Source organism: Sorex fumeus, unplaced genomic scaffold, assembly GCF_029834395.1.
Source record: "Sorex fumeus unplaced genomic scaffold, SorFum_2.1 ptg000021l, whole genome shotgun sequence".
Lineage (NCBI taxonomy): Eukaryota > Metazoa > Chordata > Mammalia > Eulipotyphla > Soricidae > Sorex > Sorex fumeus.
The window spans coordinates 4170624-4197179 of record NW_026606078.1 but is presented as its reverse complement, the minus strand read 5'-3'; the positions used below and the strand labels follow the sequence as shown (position 1 = coordinate 4197179).

The following is a 26556-nucleotide window of genomic DNA, read 5'->3' as shown; positions in this document are numbered from 1 at the left end:
TTATTCCTGCCCTGCGGAGATAAAAATCTCTTTCCATAATTGCTACTAGTGTTAATTGTGCTTTATCACTTTCCCTATGCTTCATCAATTTCCCTTACTCTCTAATTTGCTCTACTCCTGTTGCCAGACAAATTCAGAAACTGCTGAGATACCAAGGGGGTTGGAAATTAGAGACCCTCAGATTGAAGGCTCAGGGTGAGTTTTCAGTTCCATTAAAGGTTAGATAGTTTTATCCCAGAAAATAGAACACAAATTGCATGCTGTTTCTATGGAAACACTTAACTAACACAATCAGACGGCAATGGAAATTGCCTATAGTATCCAATATGGCTTCCTTGATAAATGTGCCTCACTCGGAGAACTGCATCTTAAGATGGCTTCAGAAATTGCCACAGGACATCGTGCTCTTGCTATCTGAAGCCCAGCTTCAAAAAATTCACCGACGAAGAATAAAGTGAGAGGATTTAAAAGGCATTTCAACTTTTTACCAGTTCTATTTAGTTTTCAAAACCAAATATCATTTACTTGGCCTCCAACCAGAATTGGAGGCAGACTCTTTCATCTGTCTTCAAAATAGTAGCTTCCTGAAACTCCTCTCTAAATTGAAGTCAGGGACGGAAACAGACAGAATCACATTCTGAGCAATGACTCCATCTCCACAGATGAGCTCTCACTGCAAGGAATTAGAATAAAGAACTTTGGTTCAGCCAAACCTCCCCAAGTTCTGGCCTGACACCTGAGTGCACAGTGACTGCAGGCCATGTGTGTAGGGAGCTTGCTTGCTGACTGCCTGGGTGGTCTGCTGCTTAGACAGAACTGGTAAAGAGCAAGCACTGGCCTTGGCCAACATGTTTGCATCTGGCAAAAACATCCTGCAGCTGCAGACTCCCCCTTCCTAAAAGGTTTCAGTTTTTCTCATGATTCCCAGACCATTTGATTATCCTCTCAGCATGTGTACAAAGGAAACAGAAACATGTAGTGTAGTTTGTCTTTGTTCCTGTAATGTGAAAGTTTAAGGTTTTTTTTTTAAATTCTCAACTGGACTAATTATCTTTTGATTGGGGAAGGGGGTATAGAACTGGATCTGGGAGAATATTCTTCCCATCTTAGCCTCAGAGAAGTCAAGCAGCTTGAGAACTTCTCCCAGTGCACTGACACCCACTCCCCCCACCAGCCCCTATTTCAGGCACAGATCCCATGAAGAAATTGATAATTCAAGGTGTTTGCTGCATATCTGTGGGGACTTTGAAGTGTTATGGGGGAAACTAGAGACAGGGGAAATGATCAATATCACAGAATGTCTAATAAGTTGAGAATACTGAAAAAAAAAGCCCAGTCTAAGGGTGGTACAAGTAGATGGTAGATGATAACATGAGAACAGATTTAGAGATCACTACTAATATTTCATGCTTTTTTGCAGTATATTATCTCATCAGAATGGGGTTGGAATAACTCATAGAGGTTTATCTTAAGCTCAAAACTGGTTAAGGTAAAGTCTTTTTCTGTCAAATGTTCTAACAAGGGGATGGTATTAGGAGACAAGTTATGCATAAATGCAATAAAAATGTCCCTAATGTTCATCAGGATAAATAAGTGAAACCATAAATGGATGAGAACAGCCCCACTTAAAGCTGAGATGTGGGGGGACTGCCAACTGGAGAGCAGAGATGCTTCTACAGTGAATGATGTTTACTTTTATTTGCTTTGCATTTCAGAGAAGACAGGTAAATAGCCTAGGTATCAAATGCATTTTCAAAATGCCAGGCTGAGCCCAACATCAACAAAATCTCTTTAGGTGTTGATGAATAGCAAGAAGAGGCTAGAGAGATAGCTAAAAGAGCCGAGTACATTTTTCCCCCCTAGGGAGCACACCTGGTGGTTCTCAGGACTTACTCCTGACTCTGTGTTGAGGCATTACTCCTGGCAGTGTTCAGAGGACCATACTGGGTGAGGGGATAGAACCCGGGTCAGTTACATAAAGTCAAGCACCCTGCTTGCTGTACTGTTTCTCTGGCCCAAGTGCATATTTTGTGTGAGGAAGATCCATGCGGCTTATCCCGGGGACCAAATGGTCTCCAGAACACTGTGGAGAGTGAACTCTGGGAAAAAACTGGGAGCATCTTCTGAGCTTACTGGGTGTGGCCACTGGGCCTCAACCCTCACCTCTTCCCCAAAATAAAGTAATCAGCAGAAAACCTGCAGGGACAAAAGATTTCCTCAACTTTACAATAATCTGGTTAAGAGAGTTCTAGGGGGTATGTATGGAAAGAAGGGAAGACCCCAAGAATAATAGTCACTTCCCTCAGTATGTTACTTTACAACTTTTACGAAATCATGCTGATGTTTCTATACAAGCGTTTACAGATAAAACAAGCACAATTCAGCAGACAGAAGGAAAATCTGATCATTTAAAAGAGTATCTTTCGAACTGAAATATCACAGTGAGGGTTTCTCACTGCATGTTTTCTATGTGCTCACAGAGAGGAATTGAGATATTTTTGCATCAAACTTGCTACTTTCAAATTTCTGGAAATAGAATTTTAATCATAATTATTTTTTATTTAATGTACACACATATAATAGATTTTATATATGTGATTAACTTGTAATCCAGAATAAACTTGCACACTTTCAATAAAGTGAATTTTTTTGCAACAAGAATGCTGAGACAATTTATTAGAGAAACTGAATAACCTGATGGAAAAAAAAGAGTTTAGACCCTCTACATCCATAGCAAGGTTACAATTACAAATGTAGACAGATCAAAATGCAGGTACTAAATCTACAGAGTCCCTAGAACAATACATTAGGAAAATCTTCTTGACTTATTAGACAATGATTTCTCACATCCAAACCATGAAAAACAAAAGAAAATGAATTGAACTACACTAAGTTAAACCAAATCAAAGATATCATCAAAAACGTGAAAAGAAAACCTATGTGTGATAGAAAATATCTGTAGAACTTACATATGGAATATATAAAATATATTTATAGCAAAAAAAACCAGATAATTTAAAAAAATGAGTTGATTAACAGTTTCTTTAAAAGCTATGCCGATGAATAATAAACATATTAAAAGATGCTAATATTGTTGGTCTTTAGGAAAATACAAATAAAACCATGAGGAAATATCACTTCAAAATTACATGGATGGCTTTCTTGACCTTCTGTTTGCTGCTCTGCAACTCCAGGTGAGACTTGCTTTTGGTTGACATCACTAAGCCTATTCCTGAATGGAATGAAGAGCCTCTCCCTTCCAGCTAGGTCCCAGCAGTCTCTACACCTGGACTGCATCATATTAAGGGCCCAAACCACAGTTCCTTCCTGACCTCTCCTGCCTCTCCTCCATTTCAGGTGAAGAGAGACAGAGATGAAAGAGAACAATATACAGTCTAAACTCTCAGCATCTTCTGGAGGCCTAACTACAGAGATTCACGTCAACATAGCAAGAATATGAGAAAAACAATGAGGAAAACACTTAAAAACATACCATATTCAATTAGTGAAAAAAAAGTCATAAAAGACACAAACACCAACCTGCTAAGTAAATTGACTCTGACAATGACTTTGGTGCCACAATCATGAGGATGTTTAACAAACTCAAAGAAACTATGGCACAGGGAGTTAGTCAAGCACAAGAAAACATGAGTTGAAATGAGAAAACTACTATAATCAGAAATAACATAAATGAAGAGCAAGGCAGGTGATATGAACCACTACCAGAAGCTATCAACAGAAGTTCTGGATAGCAGAATAACAGCAGCTGAGAATAGTATTAAGGAACTCTAAGATGAGATGGAAACAACAGTATGTTGAAAATAGTCTGAAAATAAATGAACAGTATACCAGAGAATTATGAATGAGTTCAAGAAAAACAATGTAAGAATTACCAGAGTCCATGAAAGACAGCAAGGCCAATGTGATGAAGAAAGAATAGTTAAAGAAATCATTGGGGACACTGGTCCTGGGAAATGTACTTTGGTGGAGGAATAGGTATTGGAACACTGTATGATTGAAACCTAATCATAAACAGCTTTGTAAGGGTCTACCCCATAGTGACTCAATAAAAAATAATAAATAAAATAGAAATATAAAAAAAAGAAATCTTGGAAAGAATTTCCCAGAAGAATATAGGTACCAAGTTTCAAGAATATAGGCACCAAGATTCTGAAGGGTACCAGTAAAAGCAGATTAAACTGGGAAAACTCCAAGACACATTATATTCAAAATGACAAAGGCCAGAAATAGAGACAGAATATTGCAAGCATCAAGATCAAAAAAGAAAATTACATACAAAGAAAATCCCATAAAATTCACAGCAGATTTTTCAAATGAGACTCTTCAAGCTAGAAGAATATGGAGGGATATAAGAATTCAATATGAACACCTCTCCAAGATTCCTTTTTTCAGCTAGAGTATCATTCATATTTGAAAGAATGATATAGAGTTTCATGAATAGGCAACAGCTTAGGGAATACGTGGTCTTGAAACCAGTCTTGCAAAAAGCATTAAAAGAGCTTGTTTAAAGGGCAGGAGAAACTTGTCAACATGTGATTTTGTGTATGGCACTTACAAATGATGCATATGGTTGTCTGCTTCTAGATTAAGAACTCTCTGTCCAATTCTGCCCTCCCGTTGTTCATCGATTTGCTCAAGTGGGCCGAGTAACGTCTCCATTGGAGACTTTTGTTGTTACTGTGTTTGGCATATTGAATACGTCACGGGGAGCTTGCCAAGCTCTGCTGTGTGGGCAAGATACTCTCGGTAGCTTGCCGGGCTCTCTGAGAGGGGCGGAGGAATCGAACTCGGATTGGCCATGTTGTCTGCGTGCAAGGCAAATGCCCTAACGCTGTGCTATGTTTAGTCTTAACTTGCTAGGGGATTTTATATGTTTTCAATAACGCATTAATGTCTCATTTACATTGATTGTTTTATGTCTGATAAGTTTCTTTTATACAGAGTTTAATTTATTTATATAGGTTAAAAATCACATAACAAGACCACATGCTGAGCCACAAAACATGCCTCCATAAAATTAAGAAGATAGAGATTGTATCAACAATCTTCTCAGACCATAATGCGCTGAAATTAGAAGTAAATCACACACAAAAACAGAAAACTAAATCAAACACCTGGAAATTAAACAGTGCACTATTGAACAACGAGTGGATTAGACAGGAAATCAAAGAGGAAATCAAAAGATTCCTAGAAACGAATGAAAATGAGAACACGAGTTACCAAAACTTATGGGACACAGCAAAGGCTGTGTTAAGAGGAAAGTTTATAGCTCTACAAGCATTCCTCAGGAAGGAGCAGCGAACACACATAAGTAACCTAACCTCACAGCTTAAGAGCTTGGAGAAGGACCAAAAAAAGGAGCACAACCCGAACAGGAGAAAGGAAATAATAAAACTCAGAGCAGAGATTAATGAGATGGAAACCCAAAAGACAATCCGAAAGATCAATGTAACCAAAAGCTGGTTCTTTGAGAAAATTAACAAGATCGATAAGCCGCTAGCAAAACTCACAAAGAAAGGGAGAGAGAAAACCCTAATAAACCGAATCAGAAATGAAAAGGGGGTCATTACAACAGAAACCACAGAAATTCAGAGGATCCTCAGGGAGTACTTTGAGAAGCTTTATGCCACGGAACATCAAAACCTCGAGGAAATGGATAAATTCCTAGACTCCTACAGACTCCCAAGGCTGAACCAAGAAGACCTGGAATACCTGAACAGACCTATCACCATCAAGGAAATTGAACTGGTAATAAAAAGTCTCCCCAAGCACAAAAGTCCTGGCCCGGATGGATTCACTAGTGAATTCTTCCAAATCTTTAAAGAGGACTTACTCCCAATGCTCTTTAAGCTTTTCCACGAAATTGAAATATCAAAAACACTTCCGAACAGTTTCTACGAAGCGAATATCACACTGATACCAAAAGCAGACAGAGATACCACAAAGAAAGAGAATTACAGGCCGATATCCCTGATGAACACAGATGCAAAGATCCTCAACAAACTACTAGCAAATAGAATCCAACTACTCATCAAAAAGATCATACACCATGACCAAGTAGGATTCATCCCAGGGATGCAAGGATGGTTTAACATTCGAAAATCAATCAACATAATCCATCATATCAACAAAAGAAAAGATAAAAAGCATATGATTATATCAATAGATGCAGAGAAAGCATTTGACAAGATCCAGCACCCCTTTATGATGAAAACCCTAGCCAAAATGGGTATAGAGGGGACCTTCCTCAACATAATTAAAGCCATCTACCACAAGCCTACAGCAAGCATCATCCTCAATGGGGAAAAACTGAGAGCCTTCCCTCTAAGATCAGGGACGAGACAGGGATGCCCACTCTCTCCACTTCTGTTCAATATAGTACTGGAAGTACTTGCAATAGCGATTAGGCAAGAAAAAGATATTAAGGGCATTCAGGTAGGAAAGGAAGAAATCAAGCTCTCACTATTCGCAGATGATATGATACTCTTCTTAGAGAACCCAATAACCTCCACCAAAAAACTCCTAGAAACAATAGACTCGTATGGTAAAGTTGCAGGTTATAAAATCAATACCCAAAAGTCCATGGCTTTCCTATACGCAAACAGTGCGATAGAAGAAAGCAACATGAAAAAAACAATCCCGTTCACAATTGTGCCCCAGAAAATCAAGTACCTAGGAATCAGCTTAACTAAGGAAGTAAAGGACCTGTACAAAGAAAACTACAAAACACTACTTCAGGAAATAAAAGAGGACATGAGGAAATGGAAAGATATCCCCCGCTCATGGGTCGGGAGACTTAACATTGTCAAAATGGCAATACTACCGAAAGCATTGTATAAATTCAATGCAATCCCTATAAGGATACCCATGACATTCTTCAAAGAAATGGAGCAAACACTCCTGAAATTTATATGGAACAATAAGCCCCCACGAATAGCTAAAGCAATTCTTGGGAAAAAGAAAATGGGGGGAATCAACCTCCCTAACTTCAAACTGTACTACAAAGCAGTAATAATTAAAACAGCATGGTACTGGAACAAAGGCAGAACTGCAGACCAATGGAACAGGGTTGAATACACTGACATCTCCCCTCAATCATATGATCATCTAATCTTTGATAAAGGTGCAAGTAATGTGAAGTGGAGTAAGGAAAGCCTCTTTAATAAATTATGTTGGCATCATTGGACGGCTACATGCAAAAAAATAGGCTCAGAACTCTGCCTAACACCATGTACAAAAGTAAGATCAAAATGGATTAAAGACCTCAACATCAGACCAGAAACCATAAGGTACATTGAAAATAAAGTTGGCAAAACCCTCCATGATATTGAAGCTAATGGTATCTTCAAAGATGCCACGCCACTGGCCAAGCAAGTGAAAACAGAGATAGATAAATGGGACTATCTTAAACTAAGAAGCTTCTGCACCTCCAAAGAAACAGTGACCAAAATACAAAGACAGTCTACAGAATGGGAAAGGATATTCGCCGAATACACATCTGACAAGGGGTTGATATCCAGGATCTACAAAATACTGGTTAAACTCCACAAGAAGAAAACATCCAATCCCATCCAAAAATGGGGCAATGAAATGAACAGAAACTTTCTCAAAGAAGAAATCCGAATGGCAAAAAAGCACATGAGAAAATGCTCTACATCATTAATCATCAGAGAGATGCAGATCAGAACCACAATGAGATACCATCTCACACCTCAGAGACTGGCCCACATTCAAAAGAACAAGAGCAACCAATGCTGGCGTGGATGTGGCGAGAAAGGGACACTCCTTCACTGTTGGTGGGAATGTCCACTGGTTCAGCCCTTCTGGACAACAGTATGGACGATTCTCAAAAAATTAGAAATTGAGCTCCCATTTGACCCAGCAATACCACTCCTGGGAATATATCCCAGAGAAGCAAAAATGTATAGTCGAAGTGACATCTGCACTTGTTTGTTCATTGCAGCACTCTTTACAATAGCCAGAAACTGGAAGAAACCTGAATGCCCAAGAACAGATGACTGGTTAAAGAAACTTTGGTACATCTACACAATGGAGTACTATGTAGCTGTTAGAAAAGATGAAGTCATGAACTTTACATACAAGTGGTACAATATGGAAAGTATCATGCTAAGCGAAATGAGTCAGAAAGAGAGGGATAGACATAGAAAGATTGCATTCATCTGGGGGATATAAAGTAACAAAGTATGAGATTAATACCCAAGAATAGCTGAGATCAGCACCAGGAGGATTACTCCATAACTTAGAGGCCAGCCGGGTATCCTAGAGGAAAGGGCAGTTCAGATAGAGAAGGAGCACCAAATAAAGGATGTTTGGAGGATCCTCCCAGGAGGGGAGATGCATGTCGAAAGTAGACTATGGAATGAACATGTTTGCCACTCAATGCCTCTTTTGCAGACCACAACACCCAAATGGAGAGAGAGAACACAGGGGATTGTCCTGCCACAGAGGCAGGGGGGGATGGGGGGATGGGGGTGGGAGGGATATTATCCATGGTGGTGAAAAACGGGCACTGGTGGAGGGATGGGTATCTGATCATTGTATAATTGAAACCCAAGCACAAAAAAAATTGTAAATCTACAACTGTAAAAAAATAAATAAATAAAAATAAAAATAAAAAAAATCACATAACAACCAATCAAAAATTTTTGAACGGGCACCAGTAACGTCTCCATTGTGAGACTTGTTACTGCTTTTGGCATATCGAATACGTCATAGGGAGCTTTAGGCTCTTCCATGCAGGCGAGATACTCTTGGTAGCTTGCCGGGCTCTCTGAGAGGGATGGAGGAATTGAACCCAGGTTGGCCGTGTGCAAGGCAAATGCCCTACCTGCTGTGCTATCACTCCAGCCCCAAATTAATAACAATAGTTATTTATGAGAAGGAGTGGAGAGACCTGATTGGTGGAAATGGATGGAAGGGGTATATGCTTCCACCTACCTTTGCCTTCTCTTTATTGTTATCATTGTTTTGCTGTGGTGCAGGAGTGCATATACTTGGTTGCAGTATCCAGGGAGTCACACACTTGTGGGGCTGAAGGTCACAAAGCGATATGCTAAAGATGAGACTCAGGCCTCAGACATGCAGGACAGGCATTCTACCACTGAGTCATTCTCTGAGTCTGGCATTTTCTTTCTATGCCATGTATGTTTCTGCTGGAGGAAACTTCAATGATGAAAAGTTATTTACATATTACTTATTAACTGAAAAGCACAAAGGCTAATGTGAAGACATGATTACACATAGAACTTTTTGTTATCTGAACACTCTGGGCTACATCTGGAATCCTTTGGAAAAAAATTAGTTTTTGCCCTTGTGCTGTGTGTTTTTACTCATAGGAAGACAAAGGTTTAAATACCTTTGCTGAAGCACTCAGGCCATGTGGACCGAGTACATGACCATTTGATCTTAATAAAACATGCAGTGTACCCAGAAACAGTGAGGTTGGGAGAATGGACACCTATTCTCCCGAAGTGTGGGAGAAGTGCCACCCAACCTGGTTAAGGCACACACAGAGCAAAGAAGTAGCACACTCATGAGGGACTCTGATCATTAAATGACAAACTGTCAGGTCACAGCTTCATATGTATAATTAGTGCCTGCTTTATGTATAGATTCATCTCATATCATTTTTATGATAACCTTTCTACATACTTAAAAATATGTAGGATTTACAAAGGAAGATATTCTTTCAAAAGTCCTCCCAGTTTCCAAAGCTGGAGCATGTGACTTAACTGAGGCCTACCATTTTAACTTTGCATACTTTCACAGTCAGTAGATGAGCAACTCTCCTCTCCTTTCCTTTATTTAGTTTTTCTACACCACAGCTTCCCACTCACTGCTCATGCAGTGCCAGAGATGCCAAGATGTCAATCGCTGAGCAGTCAGAGGCCCAGGCCACCCTCTGTGGCAGCAATTGACTTCTATTTTTGTGTGGATACTGTGTCTGCATACTCTCTCATTTTCAACATCTTCTCTGCAGTGTAAAATGCTGGGATTTTACTCATACCAAATTCTTGATCACCTGACGTGAATGTAGTGAAGGAACCTTCTGCAGTGCTGCTTAGTTCTCATGCATCAGTGCACTGCTCTCTGCAGTGATGGGTGATGGATGCGATGCCAATTCAGAGCCCTCATCCTCTCTCCCATTTGCACCCAAAACCTGCAGTCTGAATTCTTGACTGTTCATGTGGTTATTCCTGCTTCTTGCACATGGGCACATGCTGTCACCTATCAGGAATCCCTAACTTCTCTTTCTATTTCCAGGAAAGCTTTTCTAACTATCTCTTTCCCTGTGAACTCTGCTGTTTCTCAATCCTATAGTCATGTTTGTTTCTAAATCAGCCAAACTCAGATATCTTTAAGATCAGATGACTTTAGGGTTTGAGAAGGAAACCTAAAGAAAAAAAATTCAGAAAAATGGGGAAGTGTGTACCATTTATGAGATTTTCAAATTTTTATTTTGGTAAAATAATGTGCTGATAATCAAAACATGGCCTAAAGGTCACTACTTTACCTTGGGCATGAATAATGACTTGAAGTCTCAGATCTATAACATTACTAATGGGACTCATTAAGTTATTTCTGAACTTAATTGATCCAAGTACATGATTCGTGCTCGATTCTTTATTAAGCACCACAAATATTAAATATAAAAAGCAACAAATTCTTGTCAAAAATAATAGCACTGTACTGTAGCACTGTCCTCCCATTGTTCATCGCTTTGCTCGAGCGGACCCTGTAATGTCTCCATTGTGAGTCTTATTACTGTGTTTGGCATATCGAATACATCACGGGTAGCTTGGCACGTTTTGCCGTGTGGGCGAGATACTCTTGGTAGCTTGCTGGGCTCTCCGGGAGGGGTGGGGGAATCAAACCTGGCTCTGCCTGGCCGGCTGCGCACAAGGCAAACACCCTACTGCTGTGCTATTGCTCCAGCCCCTGTGCTAGGATGCCTGAATGGTCTAAGGTACCAGACTCAAGTTCCTAAAAATAATAAATTGAAAAAAATTATTATTTGCTTCCTATGAGCAGATGAATTATAACAATAAAAATTTTAAAACTTAGAACAAATTGAGCCATGAATTTGTTCAAAGATATTTGAGACTCTTTACATACTAGGGACCATTATGTATTATAGAAATACATATCAATGTGAAGATTCTTGTATTCATGGAACTCACTTTCTACTATGGATAAAATATACACACAAAGAAACAAGTATAATAAACCTTTAAAAATCAGGGATAAGGATTTTTAACTGCTACTTTAAACTTTAACTCCTTTATCTATATTTGATATAGAGAAAATATAAAATATATATTTTGTACCTATAAACATATTTGGCTAGAGCAATAGCACAGCGGGTAGGGTGTTTGCTTTGCATGCGGCCAACCTGGGTTCGATTCCTCCATCCCTCTTGGAGAGCCTGGCAAGCTACCGAGAGTATCTGCCTACATGGCAAATCCTGGCAAGCTACCCATGACATATTCGATATGCCAAAAATATTAACAATAAGTCTCACAATGAAGATGTTACTGGTGCCTACTCAAGCAAACTTCCTACAGTATTGATCAGAAATTATAATAAACTGAGGCACCATTAAGAGAAGCATGAACCCCCTCATAAAAGAGATGCTACAGGACAATATAAATGTTATAATAAAATATTATATTTTGAGAAAATATATATTCCTCAATTATAATATAATGTTTTCTTCAATATATAAAAGTTTTTGATTCAGGTCTGATGTTGAGGATTTTAATCCATGGGCTGAAGCGATAGCACAGAGGGTAGGGCGTTCACCTTACAAGCGGCCAACATGGCCGACCCGAGTTCGATTCCTCTGCCCCTCTTGGAGAGCCCGGCAAGCTACCGAGAGTGTTGGATATGCCAGACACAGTAACAACAAAGTCTCCAATGGAGACGTTACTGGGCCCGCTCGAGCAAAAATAAATAGATAAACAAATAAAAGTAACATTGCATGAAAATGATTCATAACATAATGACTGATTGCTAAAATTTGGGGAGGAGGGCACCTGAACTCAAGAGAAAGTCATTATTGGAAGTCAATGAGTCAATAAAGTCTGGGCACAAAATGGTCAAAAAGCAAATTATGCCTCAAAGTTGGTTAACATAATAGGTCCAAAATCAGGTCAAATCAGTAATATTCTTTGCTAATTAAGACCAGAGGAAAATAGGGATGAAAAACAACTGTTGTTAAGGGAATCTTTATCTTCATATCTTCCCAGTCAATAATCCCAATTAGACCTTGAAAACAAAGGCAATTATTGAAGACTTAAGTAAATAAAATAGTTCTTAGCACAGGCAACTTCTAATTATCATCAATAGATGGAAAAATATCCATAACTGCTTCTTATTCTGCATATAGATATAATATTTTTTTCCTTTTGGGTCACACCTGGCAATGCACAGTGGTTACTCCTGGCTCATGCACTCAGGAATTGCTCCCGGCACTGCTCAGGGAACCATATGGGATGCTGGGAATAGAACTGGGGTTGGCCGTGTGCAAGTCAAACTCCCTACCCTCTGAGCTATAGCTCCAGCCCCTAGATATAGTTTTTGAATGTGGAGAGAAGCTGGAAATCTTGTACTTAGCCTGAGCAAACCTTTATTGTAAGTACAGAATTAGGACTCTCCTGCAAGAAACAGAAGAGGATACTGATGTTCAGTACTCTGTCCTATGGCTATCCTATTAAATCCTCTTGCTTCTTCCATATACACATAGAATTATATAATGTGCACTTCTTATGTGGCCTTTGTGTTTCTAAGGTTTATTTAGTTACTCCAAACTGAAGATGCTAAGTCATATCCAATCAAGACCAAGAATCACCAGTCCTAGTCAGCAAATATACTGTTCCTGAGATGTATTTCCATCTAACTTGTTCCCTCTAGACACAGAATCTAGTTGCAATTCCATAGAATATAACACTGAGACACCATGACTTCACTGGTGTTGAGACTCTTATTAAGTCTGAAAACTGGGGTTCCATTTAGCCATTAGGAGTTTCCCTCATTTCTTTTCCAATTTTTATAATTTTCTGCCATAAATAGATCACTGTCACTGTCACTGTCCTCCCGTTGTTTATTGATTTGCTCCAGCAGGCCCAGAAACGTCTCCATTGTGAGTCTTGTTGTTACTGTGTTTGGCATAATGAATATGTCACAGGTAGCTTGCCAGGCTTTGCTGTGAGGGCTAGATACTCTCGGTAGCTTGCCAGGCTCTCTGAGAGGGGTGGAGGAATCGAATCTGGCTCCACTGGGCTGGCTGTGTGCAAGGCAAATGCCCATTTGCCCTACAAGGCAAATGCTCCAGCCCATAAATGGATATTTTTGGAAAAATTTCTTTAAAAATACAAAGATCTTTTAAATAAGGAAAACTCTTATTTAGAGAAATTTACTTAGAGAAATATTAGGGGAGAGAAAGAGAAAGATATGTGTTCATGAGAGAACACAAGTTTCACTAGAGGGGAAAATGGAGAGTTCACATTTTAAGTTGAGATGGAGAAAATCACCAAGGTGAAGAATGCCTAAAAATATACAAATCTTAAAGCCATGTATTTAGGCTGCAAAATACACTATTTTTTACTGTGTACAATGGGATTTTGGAATAGGTCAAATATTAAAAAATTAAGAATCTTTTCTCCACATTTACTTAGCATCTTGCATTCAATTGAATGGCATCCTACAGCAGGTCCAACCACACAGGTACATGTAATATCCATAAGACAAAGTTATTTGTAAGCCACCCACTTTCCCCTTCACCTGCATCTCTTGGAGAGTGATGTAGTTGGGGGTTATGTCTCAATAATAACTGCAACCAACAATGGGAAAAATGACTCATGTGTGTGGTAGTCACTTATTCAAAAATGCTATTTGTACTAAAAAGCTACTTCACCACCTACTTCATAATGCTTCTCCCACTCAAAATGTAAATCACAGCAAGCTCAAAGTAGGCAGCTATTCTCATGATAGGAATGTAGTTCTTCTGGAATATAACTGCATAAAGGATAAATTTCTAGGAATAAATACAAAGCTTACTTAGTCCTTCATAAGAAATGATCAGGAATCTGGTGGTGGGCCTGCCTTCCAAGACCTCTGGAAGGAAGACAATGAGATCATAAAAGACATGTGGGCAGAATAGAGAACATGTCATTTCTCAACTTCTGTGTGTTTAATTTTGTATTAGAGACAGGGTAGATTACATGTGGGTGTAGGAAAATAAAATGGTCCAACAGAAGGCATGCTGGGGCAAGTGCTAACAAGCATTATCACAATCTCAAAACCTAACCAAGGACATGAAAAAGTGAGAAGTAGAACAGGTGATAGGAAATCACCAAGAAGTGAGCCTGAACCAGAAAATAATCCAACTGGGAACTTCACCCTGACCATGACTCACCATGACACTATGATACTATACTAGAAAGGCATACTCTGTGATACCACACCAAATTCCTTCTTTGTAAAACTTGTGAGGCTCATAGACTACCAAAACGTAGTTGTCAGGGATCAGAGAGATAGTATAGAGTGTATGACACTTGCCATACATGTGATCAACCAGGTTTGATCTCTGGAACCCCATATGGTTCCCCAGTACCACCAGGAGTGATCCCTGCCTGAGCACAGAGCAAGGCGTAAGTCCTGAGCACTGCTTGATGTGTCCCAAAAGAAAAACAAATAAATGAAAAACTTAGTTGTCAAGTTAAATGTTCACAGAGGACAACAGATTTCTCCCAAACCAATGTTGTAATTAGTTATTGTCATAACTTTGTTTTTCTTTATAGAATAAAAAACAGAGAAGGAAGACAGAAAAAAACAAAAATGCCTTATTTTTTTTCTCCATTCACCTAAATAAGCCATTTGAGTTATTTAAAATATCCTTGGCTTCCAAAAGTTGTTTGACTGTCAGATTCATGAGACAAATGACGAGTAAGAGGGACTTCTGAGCATCTCCCGGGGGTATAATCTCTATGCAAACTAAAATATCACTGGAAAAAAATCTTTTTTTTTTTTTTACAAAAGGATATCAGTTACTTTGGTTTCCATACATAACACTTACCGAAATGACAAGACAAAAATATATCTTGCTTTTGTTTGATTAGGAATTTAAACAAAACAAAAGTAAAGCCACACAATGAGCGCTCCCTCGTCATGCTATTGCCTGGTGGTTGAGAAATTCTATAATGCAGACAGTTAGTTTTAGTGCTAGGCAATCAGTGAATTGAATCTAAGAATTTTTTTTTTCTAAAAGCATGATATGGTACTGTAGAGCATTCTAGCACAGCGGGTAGGGCGTTTGCCTTGGCATGCAGCTGGCCCAGGTTAGATTCCTCTGTCTCTCTCGGAAAGCCTGGCAAGCTACTGAGAGTATCCCACCCTCAAGGCAGAGCCTGACAAGCTCCCCGTCGCATATTTGTATGCCCAAAACAGTAACAACAAGTTTCACAATGGAGATGTTACTGGTGCCCGCTCGAGCAAAATGATGAACAACGGGAGGACAGTGCTACAGTGCTACAGTGCTATATACAACCGCTTACTATGGTTTCCCAAATTTGTTTGTTAATAAAATATCAGAAGAAACTAAGGCGAGAAAAAGAACTAAATAAAAGTAGACTACAATTTGACAGATTTTTATATGGACATTACTGCTGGCAAGTATGAATCAGTTTTGTACAGCGATATAAAAATCGACTCCTGCACGTACTCACAAAACACAAAAAGTACTGCTTTTCAGGCATTTCAAGTTACCAACTATATAAAATCTCCGGAGCAGCCAAGGGGAGGCCCCGGCAGCTCTCCCCCTCACCACCCGGGCTGGGGGGAGGGTGTCTCGGGCTGCTCACCCAGCCAGGGTGGCCCAGGCCATGGGCAGATGGAGGAGGAAATGAGGGCTGGTTGATTGATCAGTTGCCATTTATTCCATTCTCCCCAAGTACCTGTTCCAGTTTCTCTGAGCCCCCCCTTTCTAGTCTCACACTGCCCCTCATTCCTGTCTCTGCCTATCTCTCCCACTCATCTCTCTGCACTCCATCTCACAGTCTGGGCTCTCTCTTTTCATGTGCCTGCTCCTGTATTCTTCTACATCCTTCTCCCTCTGTGCCCCTTGCTAGTTTCTCTGGGTTCCACCCTGCTGCCCTGTTCTCTCTTGTCTCTCCCCAACTCAAGCACTCTTCCTTCCTAGCCTCTCATTCCTTGATCCCAGCTCTCTGGATTCTGCCTCACCTCCACTTGTTTCTCCACATCTTGCTCTCTGGGCACACACTACACACAGCTGATACCAAAATCAGCATAAGAAAACCCTTCCTGACTACCAGGCTCAAGGGCAGAAACACCACCTAAGGGTATTCCAAAGCCATGCCTGACTGCCTATGGGCAAAATACCTCAAGGTGTTTTTCTCCTTTCCTCAGTCCAGTAACTCAATCAACATCATAATGCTAGTTATTTTTGTATGGACACAGTAAGAGATACATTGAGGCTTATAGGGCAGCTCTCCTGGGAATGTCTTGCTACAGACTCAGGCTATAGTGTTCAGGCCTAATTAATTATTTCTAACTCTAGCAGGGTTCGAATCTAGTCATTACTTTTTGGATCATGATAGTATTTGTCCATGACCAAGCTCTTAACTTACAGTTAAGCATTAGGCACTTTGGCCAGGCCCATCTCTATACCAGGGTAACACATAGCTCACTGCTTGCCCTGGGTCCATCCAGTCCCTCATAGGGACCCCACTTTTGGAGGTGCTGGGAAGTACGAGTAGCTGAGGCTTAGGTGAGAGAATAGATGCCCAGGAGGAAAATATCATTTAAAGTCAAATGACTCCCACATTACAAAAGCATAATATTTACTACTGTCTTCCTGTGCCCATACAAAAAGGACATTGTTCTGAATAAACTATGCAAAGGACTTGAGAAGAGAAAAATAATATTTACAAGTCAAAAGAGCACAAAGAAAGAATTTACAAATAAACGCAGAGAAATGGGAGCACTGTGATGTGAGCAATCAATAGACCTAAACTATCTGAGGCTATGCATGAAGGACAAAGCAATATTATCCTACAATAAACCACCCAAAGGACCTAGACTTCCATGGTACAGAATCTTTGATGCTTTACTCTCTTCACTAGTGGGTCAGAGCTTGGACAAGAATCTCAGTTGAAAGCATCCAATTCAGAGACTGGAGAAATAGTACAGGAGGAAAGTCACCTGTCTTGCATGTAGTTGCAGTAACGAGGACCCTGGTGTGAATCCCTGGTACCACATGTAGCGTCCTAAACACAGCAAGAGATCACTTCTGAGTACAGAGCCATGAATAACAAATAGTGCCAGACTTGACCCCAAACTGCTGCCCCCAAATGCACTGAGAAAAGCTAGTGTACTGGAAATTAAAATCTGAAGCCAAAGACCTGCAGCCTGAGTTGGTTATAATGCAGTTACAGTGGAAGGATATTCATCCTTCACTCCAACCAGCTCAGTACCCTCTTGTCCTCTTCTAACCCTCTCCCAAGTCTGAAGAGAGGCATGGGAACCAGTATCAACAGCTTGGAGCCAGGTTGTACAAGTTAGAACATCATCTCATTTTCCCACAAACAGTGTTTCATAAAAATTCCATTTTTTTCTAGCCGTATTAGAATTTTCATTTATCTGGAAATTAATGCTTTTACAAATTGCCTGGGGAGCAAACATTTCTGCCTGTAATATGGTTTCTATGGTATACATGTGTTGTGAATTCCAACCAACCATAGTCCTTTGGCCTGCAAACTATTAGTAAACTAGTCTCAGCTTGTAATATTTTGGCAGAGATATGGTTCTTACAGGATTTAAGGACTTCTCAGAGGGGATTTATCAGAACACAAATTTAGCTGCCAGGTTCTGGATTTCTTAGTAAGAGACAAGATGTTAAAGAAAAGGGATCATTTAAAAGGCTATATTAAATGTGTGAACATAGGCATAGGAAATTAAGACACTGACAGTTAAACTAATGATGATGATTGAAAAGTTGTAGGAGTAGGAAGAACATAGAGAAGAACAGACAAATGTTTTTTTCTCTTTTCTTCTTCTTTTTTTAATTGAATCACTGTGAGCTACAGTTACAAAACTTTCATGTTTGAGTTTCAGTCATACAATGATCAAACACCCATCCCTCTACCACTGTGCATTTTCCACCAACAATGTTCCCAGTATCCCTCCCCCCACATCCCATCCCTCTCCCTGCCTCCATGGCAGACAATTTCCTTCTTACTGTCTCTCTATTTATGAGTATTATGGTTTGCAATACAGATAATGAGAGATCATGTTCGTACCTTTATCTACTTTCAGCACACATCCCCCATTCTGAGCTTTCCCTCCAACCATCATTGACTTAATGATTCCTTCTCTATCCCAGCTCCCTTCTCTCCCAGCTTGTGAGGAAGGCTTCCAACTATGGAGCAATCTTCCTGGCCCTTTCTCCATCATGCTCGTGGCTGCTGTCCACATGGTTGCACAGAACCTTACCCACGAATGAATCCGCAGCAAACCCAGGTATGCGGTACTTTGTGACTGAAAACACCAGGTTCAATAGAAATGGGAATGGGTGACTTCTGACCATCTCCCTCTGTTTCTACCAACTTGGCAGTCATGCCCATAAGCCACCTCTCACCGGCACCAGATAATTTCATCATCGGCCGTGATTCAGAGTCTCATTGTCCTTTTCTCCTGGGAAGGAGCACAAGACAACACATGCCATAACTGTGCTGCAACCCTGAACTAGGCTGTTTCACTCGGGGTGCCCCCAGAAGGGGGCTGGTGCGACCCCTCCCACCCCAAGGGACCCAGCCCTGATAGCCAAAACCTTCAGAATTCAACCACTGCCTTGCTCACACTGCTCTCCATACTCTTGGGCCGTGCCTCACCCGTGAGTGAACATATTCCTGGGCTGCGTGGCTGCAACATCTTCTACCTCACACCATCCATACTCCAAGAGTTCCACACCACATTTGATGGGGTTTGAAGTAGGAGGCAACCAATATTAGAGGGAAATATTTCTTTTACAGATACACACACACACACATATAAGCAAACAAAGGTCAACCTTTAACAACATGTTGCTGATCTCTTACAGAAGGGCTCAGTGACCCCTGGTGAAATAAAACAGTCTTCACACTGTTTCCTCTAAGGAAACTTTTTGGAGCATTTTCTGCAGTTTTTCATAACAAATAATATAAAATAAATTATTTTGATTCCTGTTTGGGGCTCGGGTTGGGGTTCAGGATGGAAACATCTTAAATATGGTGGTGGAAAGGTGTAATGGTGGTGGAACTGATGTTCAAACATTAAATATAATCAAATATTGTGAGCTCCTTTATAAAATTTTTAAAATTTTAAAAATAAAATAAAATACAGCATCTAATAAAAAAAATTTCCTGACCCTTGTCTCTACTCAGACAAATATTTTTCTGAAGGAATTTATGTTCATTTGTAGTTATTTATTTAGAAAAAATTCAAATAAGTAAATCAAATATTTAAAGTCATACAATTAAATGGCTTGTAGTACATTCACAACATTGAGTAACTATCACTAGGTTGATCTTTGACTATTTACCTTGTTTTCTAAAGGAATCTGTCATAGCTGCAAATAATCTCTTTTAGTTATATTTTCTCCTATTTCCTAGTAATCACTAATCTACTTTATATGTGTGGGATTTCCCTTCTCTATGTATTTCACATAAAAATAAAACAACATACAACTTTTTTTTGTGCCTGATGTTTTTCACTTAGAACAATATTTTCAGGTTTCATTATTCACATTGTAGCATTTATCAGTATTTGATTCTTTTTAATGACTTTGCAACATTCTTTTGTATGGGCATAACAGACTTTGTTTTCATTCATTGGTCAACAGCGATTAGGATATTTTTCCTTTTTAATTATGAATAATTCTGTCATGAACATATGGGTACAGGAGGTTTTATGTGAACAGATGTTTTCATTTCTTGAGTGTGTGTGCACATATATAGACATGTAAATATGCATTTATATGCATATGATAGAGATCTCCATTACTTAGGAAATTCTAGATTGCTTTTCACAGTTACTACCCAATTTTACTTTTATCTGTTCTGATAGATTAAGTATTCAATTTTTCTACATCATCACCACAATTGTTACTTCTGCTATCATTAAAAGATTTTACTCTAATCATCTTAAGTCAGTATGAATAAATATCTCAGTGTGATTTTGATTACTATCTTCCAAATAATAAATGATGTTAAGCATCATTTCATGTGATTATTTGAAATCCAAGTATTTTCTCTGGAAAAAGTTCTCTTCAAATTCTTGGCCTATTTTTAAATTGAATAGTTTGTCTTTTAATATTGCATTTTTAATTTATTCATGCATTCTGTTTACTAGACTTATTGGATACATGAGTTACATGTTTTTATTCTTTCAATTATGTTTTCACTTTCTAAGTAGTATCTTTTAACACACAAAGATTCTTAAAAGGTAAAAGGTAAAGGCCCTCCCGTTGATCGTCGATTTGCTCGAGCGGGCCCAGTAACGTCTCCATTGGAGACTTTGTTGTTACTGTGTCTGGCATATTGAATACTCTCGGTAGCTTGCTGGGCTCTCCGAGAGGGGCGGAGGAATTGAACTCGGGTCGGCCATGTTGGCCGCTTGTAAGGCGAACGCCCTACCCGCTGTGCTATCGCTCCTTTATTTAAATCCGAGTCAGTTATATTTCTTTAATTGCTTGTGTTTTCCTTCTCATAATTAATCAACTACCTAATAAAGATTTGCTCGAGCGGGCCCAGTAAAGTCTCCATTGGAGACTTTGTTGTTACTGTGTCTGGCACATCGAATACTCTCGGTAGCTTGCCGGGCTCTCCGAGAGGGGCGGAGGAATCGAACTCGGGTCGGCCATGTTGGCTGCGTGCAAGGCAAACGCCCTACCCACTGTGCTATCGCTCCAGCCCGCATAAAGATTATTAGAATTACCTCTATGTCTCCTTAAAATAGTTTTGTAGTTTTAACTCCCATATTTTGAATTAATTATTATATATTATGTCATATATAAGAACTCACGGCTGCATCTCCCAGAAGGGAGCATAAAATGATGCCCCCATAGCAATGCCACCAGACTCTGTGACAGGCTATTTTCACTCGGGGTGCCGCAGAGGGGGCGGGTGACAGCCCTCCTGGCCCCAAGGGACCCAGTCCCAGCAGCCAACCTCCACTACCCAACCGCTGCCACATTCCAGGCCATGTTCCACATCCTCGGCTGAGCCTCACATATGAGTGAACATATTTCTGAACTGTGACACATCATATGACACTGCCTACCCATTTTCCATAATTACCACATCATATTTGATGAGGGTCAGACAGTAGGCAACAAATCATAGAGAGAAACACACATATATTTATATATAAATATATATAAATTTATATTTATATATATTTTAGAGAGTATCCTGCTTGCATGGCAGAGCCTGACAAGCTGCCCGTGGCATATTCTATATGCCAAAAACAGTAACAATAACAGGCTTCATTCCCCTGACCCTGAAAGAGCCTCCAATATGTTGGGAAAGACAATAAGGAGAGACTGCTAAAATCTCAGGTTTGGGATGAATGGAGACATTACTGGTGCCTGCTCGAGTAAATCGATGAACAACGGGATGACAGTGATATAGTGATACAGTGATATGATGTCGTAGAAGTTTTAAACTTAATTATTTTGCATGTGGATAATCATTTTTCCCAGCACTGTTTTAAAAAGATATCTTTTTGATTTGAATTGTCTTTATTTGCTTATTGAAAAGAAGTGAATCGTTCATAAATTTGAATTTTCTTCTGGATTTTCAATTAGATTTCCTAGATCCTATGCCTTCCCTTATGACAGCACCACACTGCTTGATTAATCTTTCTTTAAAATATGTTATGAAACTTTGTAGTGTGAATCTTTCAACTATGTACCTTTTTCAAGACTAAATCTTACACGTCAGAGATGTTCTGATTGCCATTATTATTCAACATAGTACTGGAAACTCTAGTCATTGTAATTAGACAAGAAAGAGGAATTAAAATAATCTAAATTGGTAAAGAAGAAATTAAGTTACTGTTGTTTTCAGATAGCATGATAGCGTACATAAGAAACCCAAAAGACTTCATACAAAACATATAACTATGTATAGTAAATGATAAATCTTCAGGAAGTTATAAACATGTACAGTAAATTAGCAGACTTCAAAATCAAGGCACAGAAATCTGTTGCATTCTTTTATGTAAACAATGATTCAGAAGAAAATTAAATAAAAAATGATCTATTAATGAACATGGGCTGGAGCGATAGCACAGCGGGTAGGGTGTTTGCCTTGTACATGGCCCATCTGGATTCGATTCCTCAGGCCCTCTGAGAGTCCGACAAGCTACCGAGAGTATCCCGCTTGCACGTCAAACCCTGGCAAGCTCCTCGTGACATATTTGATGTGCCAAAAACAGTAACAACAAGTCTCACAATGAAGACATTACTGGTGCCCACCCGAGAAAATCGATGAACAACGGGAGGACAATGAAGTGTTACAGTGCTATTAATGAACATGTCAACAAAATCCTCAAGTATTTAAAAATCAGTCTAACAAAAGACATTATAGGATAGACCTATTTAGTGAAAGTTATAGTTTTCTTCTGAAATAAATGAAAGGATACACCATGAAAAGGTAGAACATATTGGTGAGGCCAATACAATTAAAATAGCCATATTATTCAAAGTACTTTCCAGATGCAACATTATCTTCATCAAAATTACCATGGTGTTCTCGAATAACATAGAACACAGATTTCTAAAATTTGAGTCAAACTATAAAATTCCCAGAAAAACACTGCAATTCTTAGAAGATCACTGTCACTGTCACTGTCTTCTCGTTGTTCATCGATTTGCTGGAACTGGCCCAGTAATGTCTTCATTGTGAGACTTGTTGTTAATGTGTTTGGCATATCGAATACTTCACGGGTAGCTTGCCGGGCTTTGCTGTGCAGGCCAGATACTCCGAGAGGGGCGGAGACTTAGAAGATACCTAGAACTTAATCTTTACTACAAAACTATGCTGATCAAGACTGCACAGTACTACAATAAAAACAGAGTCTCAGATCAATGAAATAGAATTGAGAGCTCAGAGATTCCTCAAGTGTATGAGCAGTTAATTTATAACAGAACAGCTAAATATATCACTTGATCACTTGACTTCCTGTTAATCATCGATTTGCTCGAGCAGGCGCCAGTAACGTCTCCATTTTTCCCTGTCGCGTGCGGCTAAATATATAAATGAAGCAAATAAATTCTATTCAAAGAAAAAGAAAAAAATAACAACAATGGGGAAAATTGGTTAGTGCGCGCACACACACACATACACACATAAATGTACACAAAAGTCAATTCAAAATGGATTAAAGACCTTGATATCAGACCTGCCTTCATAAAATACTTTGAGGAAAACAGTAAGGATCTTCTAAAATCTTAACTCTCAGAAGGTTCTTAATGAGACAACATCATTGGCAAAGAAAAAAAAAGCAGAAGTAAATAGAATTATAGCAAACTAAAAGCCATGGTACTTAGCAAAAGAAATGAATCCCCCAAATAAAACAATTTGCTATTTATTGGGAGAAAGTAGTTAACGCACCACAGGTTTCAGCTAAGATCCTAAACATATAAAAAAAAAACACTAGTAAAACTCAACAACAATAACAACAAATCTCAGTCCCATTAAAATGGGGAGAGATGAGCAGATACTTCCTGAAAGAAGATATAAATAGGTTTACATATTTATCATAACTGATTGTGAAGGCTGGAGCGATAGCACAGCGGGTAGGGAATTTGCCTTGCATGTGTCTGACCCGGGTTCAATTCCTCCATCCCTCGGAGAGCCCGGCAAGTTACTGAGAGTATCTCGCCCACATGGCAGAGCCTGGCAAGCTCCCCATGGTGTATTTGGTATGCCAATGGACACAATGGACATGTTACTGGTGCCTGCTCAAGCAAATTGATGAACAATGTGAGGACAGTGCTATAGTGCTACAGATTATGAGGGAAATGCAAATCAAATTAATAATCATGGATGACCTTAAAAATGGTCTATGTCAAAAAGACTGCAAACAATTTGTTCTGACAGGAATTCGGTGATATAGGAACCAATTTATTGTCAGGTTATTGAGTGGTTCAATATCTCTGGAAAATGACTTGGAGACTTCTCAAAACATCAAGTTGGACTGGAGATAGTATAGCAGGTAGAACAATTGCCTTGCACATTGCCAACCTGGGTTAGATCCTTGGGATCCCATATGGTACCCTGTGTACCTCAGGAGTAATCCCTGAGTTCAGAGCCAGGAATAACCACAGAGTATGTGACCCAACAACAAACAAACAATAAAAAAACAAAAAACACCACCAGTTCTAAGAATAGAACTTTCATATGACTGGATTCAATTGAGCTGGCTTCTGTCAGTGCCCATTTAAAGGCTTACTGAAGTGGAAATGTGATCCCACTACTGGGAATCTACCTCAAGATCAACAACAACAACAAAAGATAAATTCAAAATTATTTATATGCACTATATTTATCATAGCACTATTTACAATGGTCAAGATCTGGAAACAACCCAAGCTTGTTTATATCTAACAAGAAAGTTGTAGATAAAGAAATTTTGTTATATGTACACAATGGATACTATTTAGCAATGAGAAAAAATAAAATTTTGCAGTGTGCTGCAATTTATATGAAATTGGATGGTGTCAAAATAAGTGAAGTGAATCAGAAAATAAAAAACAAGTTCCAGATGATTTTACTCATATATGAACATAAAGAAACAAAGGGATTGCACAATCCTCAGCAAAAACAAATCCTGAGACAGGAACAACAATAGAAGTGGGAACTGAATGAATACAGTGAAGAAAGGGAATATGGGATAGTGGTGGAAGAAGGATCTTGAAACACTGGTGGAAGAACTGGTGTGGTAGCTCTGGAACTATAAAATAATTACTTAAGTACTATTGTAAACTATGATATGTCTTTATTTTTTTAAGGACTATGTTATTTATACAGATCTCTTGCATTTCCATGTTAATTTTATGATCAACTGTGATATTTCATTAACCTGAAAAAAAAAGGTAATTGGTATTTAACAGCTTTTATACAGTTTTATTTATTTAGATTTCAAACATTTAAAAAAATTAGGCACTATGCTTTATAATTGTGTCCATAACATAGTTTCAGATATACAATATTTCAATGCCAATCCTGTCAGAAATGTCAAATGTTTTCTAACAGTGTCCCCATATTCCCACCCACTCCCTAGTCTATCCTCTTACTGGGCACATTTTTTAGATTAACTATTGCAGTGTAGGTCCCATGCTTTAATATTGATTGTTCTGTGGTTTACATACATAGAAACACACATTATAGATACATAGATAGATAGATAGATAGATAGATAATAGATCTTTATCTATATACAGTTAACTTGAACTTTTTAAAATTCCTCTGTGTAGAACATCGCACAAGAAGGGCAAGAAGCACTTGAATAAGAATGAAAATATTATCTTTCTGACCTCAGAGGATGACATCCTTTAGTGGGTCTGATTTTCCTTATGTAACCTAACCACCTAACCTTTTGTAACAGATAATTTCTAAGCTCTAAATCTTAAATTTCTAAGCTTTAAATCTTAAATTCCAAGATTCTAAAGAATATATAAATAAATTAGATATCGAAAAATGCAAGTGCCCATCGTGAGAGAGGATGTAAAATAAGAAACCATTTTAATCTCAGATTGAGAAAAATTGTCTGTAAAGTCTTCTAAACATTCACTCCTGGGAAAGTAGAAAAAATACCCAGAAAATATAGGTCAGTGAAGCCTAAGGATACTGTTTTAGAATCCGGATGGATAAATGAAGACTGGGAAATATCTAGTTAAAATATCAACAGAAAAGGTGGCCTTGGTGAGAATATTTGTGTCTCTGAAAGATTAAAACTCAGAGTCAGGGGCTAAAGAAACTGTTAAATAGGTAAAATACTTGCCTTGCTAGGGTCAACTTGGTTTGGATTCCAGATATGATCCCTTGAGCACAGCCAAGAGGGAATCCCTGAACACCAGTAGGAGTAAGGCTTGAGTACCACTGGTGTGTATCCCAAAACAAAACAAAACAAAATCAGATTCAACAGAACTGAGGAATGAGTAGGAGCTAAAGAAATGGAAGTAGAAAGCATGAATAACTATTTTTGAGAACCTTGGGAAAATGGTGGAATTTGAGAGGGTTAAGTATAAAAATAGATAAGCTTTTGTCTTTATTTTTAGTATCAGACACCTGAGGCCTATTTATTTTTTATTTCCATTTTTATCATTGAAAATTTATTTATTAATTGACTCACAATGAGATATACAGTTACAGAGTTGTCCATGATTTTTTTTCAGTCTTGAATGTTCCAACATCCATCCCTTCCCCACTGTACATTTCCCACCACCAATGT

General features: G+C 38.8%; 1 protein-coding gene across 2 annotated transcripts in view; it reads right to left on the bottom strand.

Moving 5' to 3' along the window:
- The window catches only part of SLC35F3 (solute carrier family 35 member F3), a 631678-nt gene that overhangs the window by 417813 nt on the left and 187309 nt on the right, over positions 1-26556 (bottom strand). The window lies entirely within an intron of this gene.